The sequence below is a fragment of the Ornithodoros turicata genome, chromosome 1, assembly GCF_037126465.1.
Source record: "Ornithodoros turicata isolate Travis chromosome 1, ASM3712646v1, whole genome shotgun sequence".
Lineage (NCBI taxonomy): Eukaryota > Metazoa > Arthropoda > Arachnida > Ixodida > Argasidae > Ornithodoros > Ornithodoros turicata.
Window position 1 is genome coordinate 46,517,581 of NC_088201.1, and position 16,557 is coordinate 46,534,137.

A 16,557-nucleotide genomic window follows, 5' to 3' on the forward strand; every position below is an offset into this window, starting at 1 on the left:
GAAAAAATAGTACTTAAATAGTAAATAGTCATTAAATAGTACTTAGCGTAGCTCAAGTAATTATACGTTCGAGAATTGGTGATTCCTTGACTCCCGAGATAAGTAAATTGTTTCCCACCATTTGATTGGCTGAGTCACCTTCTTTCGGCGAAGAATTATTTATTTATTTGAAAGTGTCTACTTTCAAAGAAATATATTCCTGGGTGGTACACTATGTCATATTACAACACAAACACGGGAAGAAAGATTTTACGCACATTGAAATTCAGAAATCTCCATAGGTTACATTGAAACGCATTCAATGGCTGATAAATGTCAACACTGCTATCAGAGATTATCAAATCGAAGTGTCATTGCAAATTTCATAATGTTTATTCTTTGATACTGCATATATAAATGCTGATACATCCTACCGTTCGCGCTGCCTTTGTTACCGATTAATGTGCCACATCATACTGCCAGAAGACATATCAAACATAGAAAACGCGCAAGTTTTCTGTTGTTATCCTAAAGCATCAGACTTCTTTTTGCTCTCTTTGCGAAACAACATGCCTTCAGTGGCGCATAGCGCCTCAAGAACTTCGTGCACGACACCCAACAATTGAGAACACCGAGAACCTGCATTTTTCTGTCACCTTTCACAATGCATCCGAAAAGGTCGATCTTGCACTGAATCCCCACAGAAAACGGCAAACAAAAACAAACTACACTACAAAACAGCAGATGCTCATGATACACCGCGTTCTAAACCCAAAAGCAAAACGGAAGGGCGGCCTGTCTATCTCTTTCGTCAAACTTGTTGGCAGCTGAAATTACAAAGCGAAACAAACGGCCGGTTGTCATGGAACTGACCAAAAGTAACTCACTTTCGAGAAGCAGTAACAAAAATGCGCTAGCAGACACAATGGAAAAAGCTCGGGGGAGTCGAACTGCCGTCTTCTCACGTAGACAGGCAAATCGACCACTGTCACTGGTCATCACCACAGAGCGGGATCGTTGGCAAGTTCCTCTGATTGATGCCCGTCGCATGCACGCTGATTGCACGTGCTACATGGACTAGCCATCATGCAGTGACTGGAGCACGCCCAGTACTGTCCTTTGAAAGGCGAGCTGTCGGGAACGCTGCTTGATGGGACTAGACAATGGTTCGCCGGTTATTGTACCAGCGGGATTTCAGTTACTGTGAATGTGTTGGAATCAAACGCGAGTGAGTAACCTGCGATGTTACGAATTCGGAGTGATAGATACACACACCATGACTGCACGGACCTGGAGCACTTGTAAACTTCTCTCCATTGTGGTATCAGAGATTCGTAGAAAGAAAGACTGCTCCTAATGCACTTAATCAGCATATACACGTCGGAGATTCAGTTAATAGTGATGAGATTAGAAATTGGTGGTCAATATACGTATATAGTGAGTAATAATAATTGGTGGCTTTACGTCGCCAGACAACTACGACCATGAGCGACGCCACAGTGATCGGTCTGTGAATTCATTTTGCCCACCTGAGGGTTATTTAACGTGCACTGAAAGCTCTGCACACCGTATTTAACGTCCCTCGCGGAAGACGGCGTATCTAAGCATCTTGTACCCTGCCACCAAGCTGCTGGCGTCCTCGGCCGGGATCGACCCCGCAACCTTGGGATCAGAAGGCGAACACGCTACCAACTGATCCACCGGTATAGCGAGCAAAAGAAAGAAAGAAGTGAATGGGCATAGTTGCATAGGATTGAGTGTGTCATCACCGATACAATGTTGGTGCACAGTTGGTCGCGTGGAGTCGCCTACCAATCTTGACGCATGTCTGACTAGTAAAGAATAATGAAACACCACTGCAACAGCCCGATGAGGAGTTAATCCAGTTTCCAATATAATTTCCACACCTGATTCTGAAAACTGCACACATTTCTCTGCCATGACTTCTGCAAACGACATCGCAACCAACAAAGTTTCATTTCTCCTCACCCACCTCGCACAACATTACACCTGTTCACATCGCCAGCGTTGGCTATCTCAAAACAATGTCTGTCCAGAGTTTCTAGCGAAACACAAGTGCTACCCCCTCAACAAAGCATCACCGAACCCAACGATGCGTGCCACATACACTGCAGACTGAGATAAAGCGGATCCATATACATGTTAGCACGTGCGCAATTTGCATTGAGAACCGTCGTCGACACTCAGGTTCAGGCGACGCCTGATTAAGAGCATGGTGCCTACGCTACCAATTGAAGCGAAGGGGCGTTCGGTTGGGGACAGGCGCTGCTGATGACGCCTTCGAAATTTATCGTCCAGTTCGACGCCGAACGGCAGCGGTCGAGAACGCAGCAGGTTGCGCGGATACCGGTTAACAAATGGCTGTCTGCTGCCTCCTGATTGCGGATCATCTTTCACGTGTGAGATTGTCGAACTAGTCGCCCTAAAACGAGTGCAGGTACGCGCAACCATTCTTACGGATGGTTGTTCCACGCTGTGCGTGGTTTTGTCACGGTATGGGATCGAAGGTCTTGGAATGGTTTCAGGTTACGGGAGAAGGCACCATCATTTATTGTTGTCCAAATAGGGTGGCTTTTTTTGTTACGTAATCTTATCTCCTTTTTATTCACGGCCTGTTGTGTTGTCTCCTCTTTATAATACATATTGTTACATTCCTCCTTATGCAGGGATTTGCCGTCCGTGGGAGGGGATTTGGATGTTGGTCGACTATGTCGATTGATTGATTGGAAAAAGACAAAAAGATAAGATGTCTGTCACACAGTCAACACCCGGGACTGGTTACTCCAGGACGAGTTTTATTAGGATTCACTACACAGTAAACTTTTTTACACTTTTTTTGGTGTAAATGGCTTGTCCCATGGCGCACACCTATTTGGTGTTGCCTTTACACTCAAATGATGGGTGTTTTCTAATGCACCCTTTAGTTAAGTGTATTCTTAATAAAACACTGTTATAATGGGTGTTTAAAAACAAAAACACCCTTAAAATGGGAGTATTCTATTGAAAACACCTTTTAGGATGAAATTATTTGCAAGCAAATATTCCCTCGCAAATAGTGTAATAGAAGTTTCCGCGGCAGCATGCCGAGACCACTGGCTGAGACATACAGTTCGACGTTCTTGCTTCTATGGCAAGCAGCACCGCGAACGCGGTAGACTTACAGCCGTGGTTCCATCGTTGAACCTAAACCAGAGTGCAATGCGTCGCAGGCACGCCTCGTTAGCTTGTTAACACTGTGGGACCAACGTGAGTGCAGAGGCATAAAGAGACCTAGGGCATCTTCAGTAGCCTATATATTGGCGTGTCGGATGTATCATATACTGAAATAAAATTTGTTGGGGCACGTTCGTTACATGTGGTGGGGCGGGAAACGTTTGTAACGGTGGCGGGAATGTGTTTTTGCAATTAACACCCACGCTTGCAACGAGTCAAAGGTATAAGCTAAATTTCTAACATCCCTCCCTGTCAAATACTGTGTTTTTAACTCAGGTTATCGTCTATAATGTGATTACTTGCTGAGCGGAGCTGTGAAACCAGCATAATTTTTCTCTCGAAATAAAACACCATTTTTAACACCATACTCCCAATTCAAATGGGTGTAAAAAATGTGCATTCGACGGAAAACACCTGTTTCAACACCCCACTTTACACCCTTAATGATCCACATTGGATAAAACGTGGTGTATGTCAATATTACACCTTTAGTAATGCACTTTTTGCACTCTTTGTGGAATAGAAAAGGATGTTTTTATAAGAATACACCTTGTTTGAGCAAATAAAGGTGTAAAGAAAAGGAGGGTGGGGAGAAAGAAGAAAGGCCACAAATTGACACACTTTATGTGAACGAAAACCTTAATTGTCTCTCGTTCCGGTTCAAGAATACATTTTAATGAAGACATCTCTGACGCTAATTATTATATTATATCGTAGCATGTTAATTATGATTATGTGTGACTGATGATTATGACAGTGTGTAGCGTGACGTATGAGAAACGTCTCCCACACGCACGGTGCTTCTAAACCGAGACACATATACGAATAGTTATGATGATGATAGGTCGTGTTTTACGTCTCGAGACAACTGTGATCATAAGCGACGCCGGTCTATGGATTAATTTTGCCCACCTGAGGGTTCTTAAACATTCGCCGAAATCTTAGCACACGGTACATCGTATTTCCTCGCGGAAGACTTCGTGTCCAGCAACCTATACCCTGCACTCAAAAAAAGAAAAAAAAAGAGCAAAATGGGGCGCAATTGCATGTTATTGTCCCCTAGATTGCAATCACTCCCCACTTTGGTCCTCTGTCCCCGAGATTTACTCCCCAGGACTGCAAATAGTCACTGAACTTCGCAAATGATCTCCTGAACGCGATAGTCTACGTAAATATGCGCTCTTCGTGAATTTGATGGAATAAGGCTTATGGAACTTGGGTAACTTAGCGATTTTCCACCCGCACAGAGTAAGAAATAGTTAGCTGTTCTTTCTTGACAAATTGTGCCCTAGGCATGTCGTAAGACTTTATATCACTCGACATATCACGGCTGATGGTATAATTCAAAGTTTTTTTCATTCACGCACATTAATTATGTACCTGCGGGACTGCTAGAACAGAGCGTGAAACGGAGTCCCACTCTGTGACATTCATTTAGTCCCAGGCATTTGCTCCCTAAAGGGACTATTTTTTGTGGCAATGTCGCACCGCAAAAATACGGGTTCGGTTCGGGATCGCGTTGCTTGGATCTCGTTCCGGTTCAGTTCCGGTTCGGCCACGCCAAAAATCAAACCGGTTCGTGAACGGGCTCGGCGCTTCCATTTTATATCTCCCATGAAACTGCTTTTATCAGGAAATGCGTGACTAATAGCTTACTGCTGTTGCCTGCATTGACGTTTTTAGTGGTCAGGTATTCCCTTTAGCGAACGAACACTGCAAACAGAGTCCATGCTGATGAAGCTGTGTAGTCCTGCTACTTTCCCTACGTGTTCCTGCTACGTGTTAAAAAAGACGCTGAAAGTATACTTACTATACGTCCTCGTTTGACTGCTAGGTGAAAATTTGCGAAATCCATGATATGGAGACCAATGTGTCGCCGTTCGCGGATTGAGAGGCACTTGGAATCTTATGCTGACTTCTTTTATGTCCAAACCGTTTTGTTGCGAACCGCTTACCGGTAATATTTTTTTCGGTTCTGCTCCGGTTCAGGTTCAACAGTGCCCTGAAAATTTCGGTTCGGGTACGGTTTTCGGTTCGGGTTCGGTTCGACACCCTGACTAAAATTACTCATTTCTTGCTTAGATTGCGCCACCAATTTGCTGGCGTCCTCGGCCGGGATCAAACCCGACACCTGGGGATCAGAGGCGTATATGCTACCAACACCTCCACCGATGCCGGTACATCCCAACAGTCAATGCAACCACATTCCGCCAGGTGATGTTGAAATCTGCTCAACAATACTTTCCACAGGCAGTTCTCAGAAATGGTTGCTCGAATTTGCTGCAAGATCGACTGCAACTATCGAGGGACGTGGCCGGCGACAAAGTAAGGATTACGACCTTGGGCTATGTTCACATGGACACCCGTGTGTATTTGTCTCGAATCCTTTCAAGTAGGAACCTCAAGGAAGAAGTGAGGCCCAAAGGAAGACAAGACACACTAGCCAACGCAATAACAGTTTCCGTGCTCCGGGTGGGGTTGGGAGGAGGGATGGTCGTAGTTGTCAGTTCTAGGGTTTAATTGGTCTGGTTGTGACAATTTTTGTGATCCTCACATGAAAAGAAAAAGAAAGCAAAACATCATTCGAACCGTGATATCTGAGAACTACGGAACGTTTACGTAGAAAACTAATGTGCTCACAGTAAAGCTTACACCTGCGGGCTGTTCATGCACTCTATTTTTTGGAAGCACAGTTTTCAGCGCAAACAGCAATGAAGAGCCAGTGTGCCACGTGAGATAACTGATGGGGCCGGGCCAGATTCTGCAATCATAATAACTAGAGCCCGCAACTTTCTGCATTCATCCGCACTACAAAGACACAAAAATGTCAATGAAAGCAAGAAAAGAAAAGGCTTCCAATCTTGCAGTATGAAGTGATTATTATTCCACAATAAGCCGCATGCTTGCCTTAAAAAGAGCAATGAGGTGACATTTAACGTGACTCGCAACCCTGTCTCATTCGTCAAGCTGTCCATCAGGAGCCCCCATGCAAAATATTTTCGCTCGGGGGTGTATGACAATTGCGCAATTAAATTTACAAAAACAGTCGGAGAAAGCAGCCGCGGACGGCCGACACGAGCCTCATCGCGTGCCTTTTTTTCTCTCTCTCTCTCTCTCTCTCTCTCTGGTTCTTTCTTCTCAGCTCACGCGCCGCTTTTACCTGCTTGAGCTGTGCCGCTCTACGTGACGAGTCACGTGCCGAGACGTCACGTTACGTCACGACGCTCCCTCGTTCTCCGATACGCTCTTTTCACGAGTGGAGGATTTTCTAAAGGAGTGCGGAACAGAGGCGTCGCGCGTGCTCTGTATAGGTTGCTTGCTCTCGTTCTTTCACAGCAGCTCATTTTATCCGTTGTAAAACACGTCGCAGAGGGGGGAAAACATTTTGGGGGTCACCTCAGTGCTACCTTAATGCGTATACAAGGTGTCCACCGTAACTACCGAAGTAATTTTTAAAATAGAAAAATCACTTTTTCCCAGTTTTAACCAATGGCGATGTATTCTGCGTCTAAAGGCTCCTCTTAGGAGGGCACGGGCAAGCTTCTGTGTAAATCCATTAATGAACTTTCGTTAATTACCTTTTTAATTATCAAATATGGGTGATTGACCTAATGAGCTAGAACATCCAATCCCTTGGGGTCACTGGTAACATTACCGTTTTTTTCGACGCTCAGGTAGAAGCGCTCCCGGTTTTCTTTCCTCTGTATGCGTGAGAGGCAAAACGCGGCCGCAGCAATCTGTCCCCCGCTGCGACAGCGTTTTCCCTCCCCCGCATGCAGAGGAAAGGAAAACGGGAGCGCTTCTACTTGAGTGTCGAAAAGTGACCACTAGATTGCCTTATTTCCAGGCCCTTTCCTCGCGCTATAACTGTCTCGGTTTTTGTTCTGAAGACGGTAATGTTACCAGTGGCCCCAAGGGATTCGATGTTCTAGCTCATTAGGTCAATCTCAGTATCTTTGATAATTAAAAAGTTAATTAACGAAAATTAATTAATGCATCAACACAGAAGCTTGCCTGTGCCCTCTTAAGATGGGCCTTTAGGCGTAGAGTACATCGCCATTGGTTAAGACTGGGGAAAAAAATGATTTTTCTATTTAAAAAAAATACATTTATAGTTACAGTGGACACCCTGAATATAGAATCGTTATAATTTGGCTCTATTCGCGTTTTTCATGACCTGTACGTGGCGCATCTAAACTCCAACGTGGCGGACGAATCCAGGTTGTCGCTTAGTTTCGATTTTGAGATTTCTGAACTGCAATGTTAATTATCGATGCGTTGAAGGTGAACGAGTATTAAATGCTGCTCATATACTTCTGGCAGGCGTAACCGGGTTGTCCGAAGAGAAGGCTATAGTTGTCGCGTATTATTTGCGAAGTTACGTGGTGTTTGATCAACCACACTTCGTGAAGGTGAATTTCACGTTTACCGGTTGCGAGGCCGAAATAGCAAGCAGCGAGTGTCCTGCGCTGCAGGAATGTGAGAGACATGCAAGCACACGACATCTGTGCTGCAGTTCTCTTACAGCTAACATCTTCTAAGTGTCTAGCGCGTGTACGAATGTAGTTTACAAGTTACACGGTAATGTTGCGACATCCGTGTGTCACTGGTGCGCATGTTTTTGGGAAACCTTAACGAAACGTCGCATTCTTTCTACATTCTTTCCCAAGTGATTTGACGAGCTGATTCAAATGCAGAGTTACAAAACTGACTTGGTATACGTTTTCAAGCTATCTCTTGCGCTTTCTTACACATAATGGCTATTCAAGTTTGAAACAAACTTGTTCTGTTTTGTCTAGACAACTTTTTGCTTCCCTTCCTGTCGTCCGTTGCACAGAAGCGTGCTTCAGAAAAGGAAAAAAAAAGAAAAAACGTTCATCAGATATGTAGGCGGTAGCGCTCCAAGAGCTGTGCTAGACACACACAAGCATTGCTGATGTAACAGGTTTGCTGATTTTGAGTCGCTTAATCCATTTCTTCCGAGGATGCGTCGAAGTAGACGGTATTCTATGTGCGGAAAGAAGAAAACGTGGAAAGACAAACTGGCTATCCCTTCAGCGCGCAGAGTCGCATTGTGACACAAAACAAAACTGGTTTGGTTTAGTTCGCTGGTCGTTGTCTGCAATGTTTACTTCATCCATGATTTCAACAGCAAAATACGGGTGCAGCTCAGCGATTCATGCGAAAAGCAGCAACTTCTCCGCAAGTGTATACGCGGTGTCGGCCGGTTGTACCTGGTTTGGCTAGTCCATGATTTCACCGCTGTGCGGCGTCGATTTGGCGAAAAACGCGAATAGCTGCTCTTCGGTCGCAAAGGAACGTTCGACATGGGTTGAAGCAGCTTGAACGTAATCTGAACTGGTATCTTTCCATATCAGACGATCATGAAAGTTAAGTTCTTTCGTTGCACTCAAAACGTTAAATCGCAGTTTACGCTTTCCCTTTCCTTCACAAGAAGGCAAAAGGGGACGAGGCTACCCTGAACCTGAACCTGCTGACATTGCGGAGAGCGCCCCCGCATGGGTCTCCGCAAACGATTTGTCCAATCATCGCAGGAGATCGTTTGAGGAGACCAATCGGAGGCCTCTCCGCATCACTGGGCTTCATGAAAAGGAGAGAGAGGGGGAAAGTGTAAATTGCGGTTCCGTTCGCTTATAAATCATGAAGGACGCAACGGGTGAATCTCGTTCCTTTTGTCGCGATGTCAAGGTAACGGCATCTTTCATACCGCGAGAAGAATATTTTTTTGCACTTTAGTGCCCCTTCCGTCAGCAGAGCTGGTCCTTATTTCTTTGAGAGTACCTTTCGTATTACCTCCCTTTTTGGGGGGCGAACAGGTTACAACGAGCCATTCCAGAATATACTCCGGATTCCTACATAGGCCCCGCTAATGGCCATGTTCCCCAACTCGGACCACTTGCATACTTCATTGCTTGACGCTTTTTTTGTTTCTTTTTTTCTGCCAAGTGCGAGCTACTTATCGCGCTGAAAACGTAATAACCTTGAAAGAAATTCAAAATGCACCATGAGGCCACTGCCTCCTGTGCTCACATCGTACTTGGATATATTAGTTTTATCTTGTTTGCCTTTACCGCCAGTGTTTCACGTGGCAAAAAAAAAAAAAAAAAAGACACCAGCTTGAAAAGGGGATAATAGAACATTTATACTTCATTCTCTTTTTAACAGTTACGCCATGTACGTACCAAGCGAAGCAACTAGAACAAAAACACGGCTCGCTTATGGGATGATTTCAATCCAAATTGTAGCACACAACGAATATCGTTTTCTAGTCTCCACTCCAGAGCAAAAAAATAAAAATAAAAATTAGCAAGCATGACACATCAATGTCGAAACGGCAACACGAACAAATGACACTTGTACAAATGGGACGTAACACGTGGTTCACATTTTTACTTCATATACGGTGCCCGGAGCTTAGCTTGCAGCTACCATCTCACTCCAGATTCTTCTTTTTCTTTTCATTTCTTTTATTTTCTTGGAATAGCAAGCCGACCTCTGTCTGGCTGACCTTTCCTTTCTTTTTTTCTTAATAAACATATCTCCCCCCCCCCCGATTGCTGGTGCTCAGAGGAGCATACAGATTTGCTCAGATATTTCGAAAGCCAAAGTCTCACATGTACATATACCGAATCCCAACGTTATAACTAATTCGACCGGTACGCGTTCTTTCAACGACTTACGAAGAGACTGAAGCGACTTAAGATATTACTATCACAGTAACGTTGCCAACAGCCATCTTACTTGATAGAGCAGATGAGACATGTGCACAGGCGCCTTCATTATGTAATGGTAATACCCAAGATAATATCACGACCTTACGTCGAAAGTGCTGTGCAAGTTACTGCACAGTAAGCGCCGCCTTGACCTGCCCTTGCTGTTGTCGCGCATAATCTTCCAAATACACGATATGTGTACCTCACCCTCTATCTACTATTACGGCGCGCAACTCTTCCGGGGGCTTAACGCGGGGCTCACGCAAGACATCCAATGAACCGTATCGAAGCCGCGCTCAAGACTGACCACCAAATCAATGACCCGCCATACAGGGCCATCTCTTATACAACGTACACTCAGCAGTAAACGAGTTCACGTCCACACGCTAAGTTTACACAGCCAAAGCTGCTCGCTTTGGCAGTGACAAAGTAGATGCACTCGTTGCCACCAAAGCTCCTCAACTAGGACCATGATGGATTGACGGGGATCTCAGGCGAAGGATCCTTCCATAAGACGAAGAAGGTTGTCCGACGAAAGCACAGCGGGTTGCTTGACTTGCTGAACGCATGCGAGGCACGTCCGGACCGTGAGTCGGGCGCGCCCGCGGTCGCTCCGTGTTAGACGCGTCGCCGAGCGCTGGACAGAGAGATGCCTTGACTTGACGGATCCTGTTGTTGTGGTCCGTTGGACAGCACCCAGCATCATCGGGAACCGTGACAGCATCTGGCTGTCATGGTCCCGGATGTTGCCGGGCGAAGGATGTGGGGATCGTTAGATGAGGGTTATCTAAAATGATACGATTGAGCGCAATTTTGTGGTATCGTGCGCGTGCTGCTGACAGAGGATCAGTAAGTGCATACGGTAATAAATAAGAAACTTAAAGTGGATCATTTAGTTTGTAATGTTCAGAAGGAGTGGTACTAGACAAAATGCTAGATTCTATCGAGTTTAACCGTTCAAAATCAATTTTCTGTTGTAAATGCCTCGTCCCGGGGAATGAAATTTGCAGGTGCTACTTAAATGTCAACTAGCATAAGGGTGACTGAAGGAAGCATAACAACCCATGATAACGATCATTGATAACAATCATTGATAACAATCATTGATAACAATCCATGCGTCACTAAACAGGCTTGCTTCGATTAAAAATCTGAATATGCGACTACCACTCAGACGGCTTTCCATATTAGCTAAGCCAGTGTTTCCTAAACTGTGGGTCGCGACCTCCGGGAGGTCGTGACAAATTCAGCGGGAGGGCGCGAAACTGCTAGGGGACTTGAAAAAAAAGAAAAGAAAAGAAAGGGACAACAAATCATGTCCTTAGTACATGATCTGCCAGCTATTATGCGTCACAAAAGAGCTCGTGGTAGCGGACCACGAGGTGTAACAAACAAGACCCACTTGGGTGAATAGAAGAGCCATTCCTGCTGGCATGCGCCTTTTTCTTTTTTTCTTTTTTTGCGATCAGTCACTGCACATGTTCGAATGTGTTATAGAAGAACAACATCCCTTCAGTGTCATCGAATTTTTATTTCGCACTTTTGCATTATTGGGAATATGAAAAACCTCAGACAGCACAGCCATGGGTAGGATTCGATTTGAAATAATTGGCAGGCTAAGGAAGTTCCAAAATCGCATGTAACTATCGGGCGATAGTTGCCTATAACATTAATGAACTTTTTAATTAGTTGTTTTAGGGAAAATGCGAGACAGTAGAATTGGAGGCAATCATTATTTTAATCATCTCACCCTCGTTAAAAAAGAAAGAAAAAGAAACAGTGAAACGAGCACGAACGTTGAGATATAACCGCCAAATTTTGACACGCAGAGGAGCCGAACCCAGAACCACGCAGTTCTCGAGCACAGAAACGACATGACTTTCGGCTTATCCGAGCTGGATAACAGTGGTGGTGGCGGTGACGGAACTGCTTGCCCTAGTCGGCCACGCTTAGGCGGGCAACGTCACGACTATCGCAGGAGGTCGGAGGGGGGGGGGGGGAATATGCGCCCTGGGTCGACTTCACGGGGAACTCTGCCGACATTAGTCTTAAAGCGTGCAAGGAAAACCCAGGGAAACACACAGACAGCGCAGCCGGGGCCCCAATCCGAGCCCTGGTCACCTCCCGCTCTCGGCGCGAAATGCCATCATCGTAGCAGCTAGGCCACGAGAGCTGGTGCCGGAAAGCAGTCTATCTGGCCATCAGATCAGCGCCTATACCCTAATCAGCTCCATCGCTACAAAACACGCGGCACTCCGACGCTAACGCCCGTTGCTCCTTTCGCGTTCGAGATCCAAGAAAAGATCTTCCCGGAACAGCACCGCAGGCAGGAACAGCACCGATACTGCCCCGACGATGCGTTCGAGAAGTGCGTGGTTTCGGTTTCGGTTTCAGCGCGTTATATCTCAAAGCACACTCATTTCATGATATTTAAAAAAGAGGGCCGTGATGTGACCAGCCGAATGAGTGTCGGTATTCGCGGTGTCTATTTTGCATGCGTCTGTTACCTACCCCCTGATGCCGTAAAGTAGGTTCACATCGACGCAATCACGAATCGTCTTTTACATTTATCCTGCATAACTTAGGGCGGAGTATCGGAACCGCCTTCTGACGCCAGGCATGTTCAAGGATTGTTTTGTCCTCCAAACTCTTCGCATGTCGTCATAGTTTATGCGCGGCCAAAGCTTAGCTCAAAATCGCACATCTTCCTCTCCGGCTGATAGTTCTTACATCACAAATTTACTCTCACTGAACAAATCTGTTTTGCAATCCTTCACAATCCATCATGGCACAAGGTCACACCGGCCACAAACGGGAAACCTATTAGCTCGTGCAACGGAATGGAAACAGTACGAAGCGTCGTTCATCCTCCACCCAAGTACTCTCAGTATCTTCTTTCACCACCTTACGATGTAGCAGCAGGAGAGAACGATGGGCGTAATAGACACCAATTATACGCGCCCACCTAGGCAAAAGAAACCACACAGACGGAAATAGCCGTTTCAGCGACAGATTTTGAAGGAGTCCACAACAATTCAACAAGTTTGTCTCTACAGAACCTTCCTTGTAGGCGGCAGCGCCCATCGTTGACCATATGTGGGCGTCGCCTAGACGGAGTGGTTCCGATTTCCATCCGTCAATGACACAGCAAAAGAAACAACTATTCAGGAAGCCCAGCAGCACACTCGGTGGTTCTGTTTGCATTTCTTTTCCCGTCTGCGTATTCTCTTGCGCAGGCAGATCTACTGGCCTTGATTTTTTTTCCTTTCTGTTTTTTTTTTTTTTTTTTCTACGAGTCCAGTGTGATTTTTTTTTTCTGACAAAGCATGACGTTTCGTCGCGGACTTGGCAGTACAATTGTAGCGCCGAAGGTCGACTGGTGGGTGGAGGAGCGGACTTCGTACTTTGATGGAGGGGTGCGAACGGATTTCAGTTGTGCAGCGTGCATGCATTGCAATGATAAGACGGCATGGGTTGTCGACGGTATACGGATAATGATGTCGTCGGTCTCTTTATCAGGTCGTTATCGCTTATAGTCAACGATGCGGCGACCAGAGTCATCTTGAACCTTGACCTGTTCATGACTGTTTCGTGACCATGCAGGCATTATTATTACAATACAAGCGAGTTGAATACGCACGGCTGGGATGAGTCCAAGGATCTTCGACAAATGTGAAGTAGAGTTGAGTACCGAGTAAATTGCTTCCAATCCTTGTTGATCCAGGGCGGACTTCCAGCTACCGACACAGGTGCGACAAAAGAGAAATTGAGCACTTTATCAGCTTTTCATTTTAGCTTTTGATCTATCTTTTATGTTTTACATACTTTAATAGACGGGGCTGCGCACGGCTGAACCACTAACTTGACAATGTTGCTTAACTTCCACATTGCTCCAAGCTTTGTCATTCGGGACCCAAACGAGTGGAAATACCCTGATGGCAAGACGAGCAGTACGAAGTTCTGAATTGTAGTACAAAATGTACTCCCACTAGAATTAACAGGGGCAATACGGATGGCGGAAAAAGTTCAAGCAGGGACGCTCGAAATTATACACGCAGCGCTATTTTTACTGTTGATTATTTATACGAAACTAGAGTTGTGTGCAATGCGTACATTTCGTTAGACGTTAGACGTTTCGTTTCGTTTACACCTTTATTCCATGGGAACTATGCAATGAGGACTACAAACCGAACATCACATTGGTATTTGGTAATGTGTAATGTTTTCAGTATAAACGTGAATCAATGGATACAGAAAGAAAGAAAAAAGATGGGGACGTAGGTCAGTATAAACAAAACACGACAACAAGCGACACTTCTTAAACGTCGAGCAACACAGAAGGCATTCGCGATCCCTCTTGGAATGTAAGCGTTTCGCATATTTTTTATGTCATTGCTCTAAATGGACCTCATCATCATCCAATGTGTGTGTGCGTGCGTGCTCTAATTGGCCAATAATCCGTGCAGAATGTCGAGTGCAATATTTTTGTAAATGGTTTTGTTCACGAGTACGTTCGGAAGTTCAAGCACAGTCAAATCGTATTACAAACCACATACGTTGATGACCATCACAGGGTTCGCTCAAAAGAGGGCAGGTTTTAACTACAGGTCACCGGAGGGCTCCGCGGCCCTAAACAGAAAACAAACGATCTTCTCATCTTCGTGATCTCATCCTGAGTTGTGTTGCAGCTTCTACGGCTGGTGAGTACCTTCTCTCGTCTTTTCTTATCCCTTTATTCTGCATCAGCATTGAATGCGTCTTCGGTTTCGTTAAAGTCACAAAGTTAAGTCAATAAGTCAAGTCAAAGGGGAAGTCAAGTAGTAGTTAAGTCAAGTTAAAGTGTCTAGGTCTTGTGGGACTAGGTGTGTGTGTCGCAGCCTTGTGGGGCATTCTTCGAATTGATTTTGACTTCTTAATCATCAAAAATAGAAGTTCGGCGCAATGGCAACATGGCACAATGCACAATGGCACTCCTTGTGGCGCACTGATGCCGTTGACGTTACGACAAGAAAAACAGAACTGTAGTCAACTGTATGCGTTCTGGAGTACCCGGTTCCACATTCATGGAACCTGAATAGTCACATTATTTTTCAACTCCCAGGAATAAAAACATGGAAAATACTACTAAGTCAACTTAATTACCGGAGTGAGAACAATAAGAATGCTTTCTTTCTTTCTTTCTTTATTGATACGCTTATCATGCAGTTTTTCCACTGAAACGGTTAAGCGTTAGGCAAACGTAGATGCCGCAACGATAGCAAGAATTTGTTGTAGTAATGCTACAGCGTCACTGTGAGTTACGTGCATCTGGATATGAGCACCTTGTGCATATCATATGCATGCGTATATTACATATTGTACACCACATTGCCGCGCTCGTGGGCTCGAGCTCATTCGGTCTTACATAACTGATTGTTTTCTTTCACGTACTTTCCCAACCGTGCCGTTCATTATACTGCACACTACACATCCCAAAAAAATCCTTTGTCTCTTTTTTTCCTCGCCCACCCATCTCACGAGCCCTAGTCATCCTACTCTCCGACAAAAGAAGAACAACGATGGAAATACATATTCATGCCTCAAAAATGAAATGATCTCCTACGCAGACCAAGGAATGGAGCTGCCCGGAGCAAGTGATGGACACTGAAGCACTTCCGTCGCTCTCCCTCCTAGCCTCTTTCTCTCCCTCTTCCGAATTCTCTTCCTCAACCTCGAACTGCGGTTCCGGCGTTCGAACTCCTTTTTCCTGTCGCATTGTCTTCAGCTTTGTCCTTATTCAACGCAGATTTTTTGAATGTCCCTCACGATTGTCTTCTCCGTCCGACCATTTCCCGAAAACTTCGCTAAATAAGAAATAATTCCTTCATTCTCTTTCCCTTCCCCAGCCCTCTCCCCCTCCCGCCATTATAGTAAAATAAAAATGAAGGAACAGTACGGCTCATATGATTGGAGCTGGAGCGACAAACGAATGCACGTGAGTTGCATAGGAAAGAGGGAAATTAAGTAGAAACGGCGAAATTCTGAACACGGGTACGAAGACAAAAAAAAAAAAAAGAATTGGTACCAAGGAAGGGGAAAAAAAAGGGGGGCGAGCTAAACCAAATTTGAATGCGAGACGAACAAATTTTTCCATCTTCGAAAACAAAGGGTGCTCGGGTTTTTCAGAAGTGAAAGGGGTTCTCTCTCTGCGCTGATGACGTCCGGGCACAATGCATTGGCACAAGACAAGAGACGGTGTGGAACATACAAAAAAGAAAGAAGAAAGAAAAAAACCGTGGTGGCAGGAAGGGATTGGATGCCCGCGTGAAATGCTCCGAATATAAATGATTTCGGTTGAATGAGACAACTAAAGAAAGGGCGTACATTCATTCCAGTTTGAAAAAAAAAAAAGTCTTGTGTTCTCAGTTGTTTTTGCAGTCGTGCGAAGCGCATTTGTCGTTGCAACGTTTCCGATGTTCTTCAGGATTGTCGCCGTGATGGTCCGGGTGAGATAGGATTGATTGCATGTGAGACTGTCCTGATTTGCATTGTTTTGCGCGGATGGGTGAGGTCAGAGATTTGTTTTCTTTCTGATGTATGAGAGCGTGTATTGGATCAATCCTGACCCTGT

General features: G+C 45.2%; 1 long non-coding RNA gene across 1 annotated transcript in view; it reads right to left on the reverse strand.

The window, feature by feature from the left end:
* LOC135378158 (uncharacterized) overlaps nt 1–16,557 on the reverse strand; it is a 93,760-nt gene that overhangs the window by 40,140 nt on the left and 37,063 nt on the right. The gene's annotated exons all lie outside the window — the stretch shown is intronic.